General features: G+C 38.7%; 1 pseudogene; it reads right to left on the bottom strand.

Moving 5' to 3' along the window:
- Positions 1–1,365: 1,365 nt before the first annotated feature.
- LOC136534221 (uncharacterized) lies at positions 1,366–3,218 on the bottom strand (annotated as a pseudogene).
- Between the last annotated feature and the right edge of the window lie 769 nt (positions 3,219–3,987).

Genomic DNA, 3,987 nt, shown 5'->3' with positions numbered 1-3,987 from the left:
CTCTAATTTGATCTTCAAAGGCTTTAGATATGAGAATCTATACTTGGTTGATTTCAATGCTAGTAAAGCTCAATTGTCAACATGCTTGTTCACTAAGTCTAGTATGGGTTGGCTATGGCATAGAAGGCTTGGTCATGTTGGAATAAAATAATTGAATAGATTGATTAAGCATGATCTAGTTAGAGGCTTGAAAGATGTGGTATTTGAGAAGGATAAACTTTGTAGCTCTTGTCAAGCCGAAAAATAAGTTGAAAACACCCATCCTAAGAAAAGCATGATGAGTACTAGCAAGGCATTTGAGTTATTACACATGGATTAGTTTGGGCCAACACAATCACTACTAGGGATGTGTACATCAATGATGCTCTTCTTTTGTCACTGAAGACTCCAAAAGCGTCACATATATTATTTTATGACGAATTTGTGACGATATGGTATTCATCATTGAATGCGCGTCATATTTTACCTATCGTGATGAAACGTCTATTTTCATCATAGATGTGCATTTGTTCTATGACAAAATGGCCATCATCATAGAAGTGTATTCTTTCTATGATGATCTATTTTTGTCATTGATATAGCCCCTTTTTCGTCATGACTTGCCGTCTGTTAGGCGACCAGACGATGTCTGCCATGCTGGCAGCTAACGTGTCTTGTCCACATGGCACGTCCACATTGTAGGTGACGTGTCCGACCATGTGGCAGCTGACGTGGCCAGTGATGTCGATGGTCCACGTGTCCACTTTTTATTGGGCCACAAGGCTTGCTGTGATAGGTTCTCATTTTCGTTACTGAAGTAAATAGAAATTCGTCATAGAATCAATTACCAAATCATCACAGAAAGGTCAGATAATTCATCACAAGTGCACATGCTAATTTCATTACAGAATGCAAATAATACTGGAATGACCAAAAGCTTCCATAAATTAATAGATCCAGTATTCCAATGACCAACGACTTAATCAACAATTCCAAACTCGGTTCACATAACTCACTAGACATCACATTTGAACTACTAGTTTCATCTTAGTTCACATTAACATCACAGGAAATAATAAAAAGTTGCCAACCACCAGCAACATAAGTTACTACATAAACAAAATCACCAGTAGACCCCTTGCTTAATGAACTAGCAGCTATGAGCAGCGCTCATGTCGAAGAAGCATTGTTGATGGCCAAGATATGCTTGAGAAGCGCATTGTTCTCCTCCATTGCCTTGTTGTTTATCTCTGTCAGCTTCTTGTACTCCTCCATCTCCTTTTGTGTCCTTGCCAGCTTTTCCTTAGCTTCTTCACTTCTCTTCCTAAGTTCATCGATTTCACCTTGTACAGCAGTTGTAGCTTCAGCTGCTAGTTGCTCCCAAAGCTTGCTTTCATTTGATGATGATGATTTGGAGGATGGCACTGGTTTGATGCCAACACTCTTCAGGAAAAGGTTTGAGCTATTCTAGGAGAGCACCTAGGACACAACCTGCACACTGGACACTGCTGTCTCACCTTCAGCAACAGGTTCTGTCCTCAAAGCTTCCATATTTGACTGAAACAGCAATGACCCATCATTAGTTGATACTTATTGCATTAATTTGAGGAGGAAATATCACACAAGATGTATTTTAAAAAATAAAAACCTATGCTGCATTGATAGAAACTGATGCCAAATAGGTATGCAATCATGAGTCATTTATTTGTTGTCAGGTAACTGAATACAAGTAGAAGTCAACAACATAGGATTATTATTTAGCAAGTATGTCTAGCTATATTGGATTATGACCAGTTTTGAGCAAAAGACAGAATACAAAATGTTTGAAAGAAGACATATTATCCAATTAATGAATAGTTGTTAGCATAGCGAAACAGATGTCATGACTTACAACTGCTTCTCTTGCTAGTTCAGTCAGACCATGTTTGGAGCTGGTATGGCAGGTCTTGAAGGCCTCCACTGCATCAAGTTCTTCATTTTGTTCTGTGCTTGGTTCTGCATTGTTTTTCTTCTTCTTCTATTTCATAGATAACCAATTACAGCAAAGTTTTCTCAGATGAAATGCAAAATAAGTTGTTTAGTGCAAATATGTACAGGGTACTCTTTACTTACATATACATGTAAGTGTGCCACATAGCTGCGAGAACCCATAGCTTGATGATACTTGACTTTATGGCGATTCTGCTTGTTCTTTTCACTTGATTCCTACAAGATAATGAACATGTCAGATGAGATCATAGGTTTAAAATGAGAAGATCCTTTGGAAACTGATTGAGAAAGAATATATGACAAGATACCTATTTATCTGAAAAACAGTAAGATGGTAATTTTTCAACTCCTGTAGAGTTGTCTACTCTTTTATGCCCCTATACAACTTCTATGAAATGTACATCTCAAATTGTCTGAATGCTCACCATGAACTGCCTTTCTATTGTTCTATTCATGATTTTGTCCTTTAGAATATGTTATTCTATCCTTTGATGAATGGACTGATATTTAAGGGCATATTTGTAATCCTTTTTGTTTGCAGGATATATATGACCAACCCTTTTTCCCAAGTACATTCTGCTAATTGCTCCAATTTAGGAGCTTAGGGAATCTTTATGTTTGAAAATATTTATGTGTTACACTGCTTTTCATTGAAGGGCCTGGGTATAGCAAGAAGGATTGATGAGATGAGATGTTTAAAATGAGAAGATCCCTTGGAAACTGAATGAGAAAGAATATATGAGAAGATACCCATACCATGTTTTTTGGATCAGACCACTTTGCAACTAGTGTCTTCCACTATTCATCAGTCATGCATGCAACTGGAGAAGTTGTCCTAATCTCATTTGTAAGTACACCATTGAAGTATTTATTCTTGAGCCGATAACGCATTTGTCGCACCCCAGAGCGCAGCATATCGGTGCAAGCTTCCTCTGTTGGCTTGTCGTCAGGGTTAATGGCCAAGCGCCCCTAGTCATATGACAATTCCATATTTAGTTAGTCAATTCAGGTTAAACAGATATACATGTTAACCATAGAAACAGAAATGCACTTATAGAGAGCTTTCCCACAAAGTTTTTGTAATATTGATCGTCTCTCTTGTATTCTTTCCAATGAGGTAGGACATGAACCTTATCCCGAATGATGACACCAGCCTCAGATGCAAACTTGGCTGCTTGAACAGGTTCATGAGACCTTCTTTTGCCTTCAGCAATAGCTATGGGCATTCTCCTTCCCATAGCTTTTGTCATCCTATCCAGCTGTGTTCCCTTGGTGGGTGGCCTGGATCTCCATGGGGCTCGCTGTGCAAGAGCTACAAAATAGAATTTGCATTAAAATGATTTAGTTTCATGCAGATAAGCAAAACAGATGACATATTTGAATGACAAAGAAACTATAACTTGCCTTCAGTGTCTTCCTCTCCAGCTACATTGTCTTCATCAGCACCTATACTGTCTTGAGCACCAGCTCCACTGACTTCCTCTGTAGCTATATTGTCCTGACCACTAGCTCCATTGCCTTCCTCTGCATCTGTATAAGACCTTTGTGGTGGTATTTCATCATGACCATCTGTAGGATCCTCTACATTCTGGCCATCTCTCACTAAAGGTTAAAGCCTTTTTGATGATCTTGTTTGGGATTCAGGAGGTTGCACCTATGATCCTTGAGATGCCCTCACTCTCTTACTAGCCCTAACTCCTGGCGCCATGGTGGGACCTATCTTCTTCTTCTTTGAAGCTAGGACTTTCCGACTATGCCCTGTAGGATACTGTGGAAAAAAAATCAAGTAAGTCATGTGCATTAATAAGCAAGACCATATATTAAAGAACAGGTATGCAAGAAACAAGATGCATCTAAAAGCAAGGGCATATATTAAAGAACAGATTAAAAACATTCAAATGCAATGCAAATATTCCCCATCTAGTACTTTGAAGATACAAGAAGTACCTTAGTTGCCAGGGGTTGTGGCTGCTCATCAGATTCAGTGTCATCATCATCACTATCTCCTTGATCATCATC

Source organism: Miscanthus floridulus, unplaced genomic scaffold, assembly GCF_019320115.1.
Source record: "Miscanthus floridulus cultivar M001 unplaced genomic scaffold, ASM1932011v1 os_1691_3_4, whole genome shotgun sequence".
Classification (NCBI taxonomy): domain Eukaryota; kingdom Viridiplantae; phylum Streptophyta; class Magnoliopsida; order Poales; family Poaceae; genus Miscanthus; species Miscanthus floridulus.
This window is presented reverse-complemented; position numbering and strand designations above follow the sequence as displayed.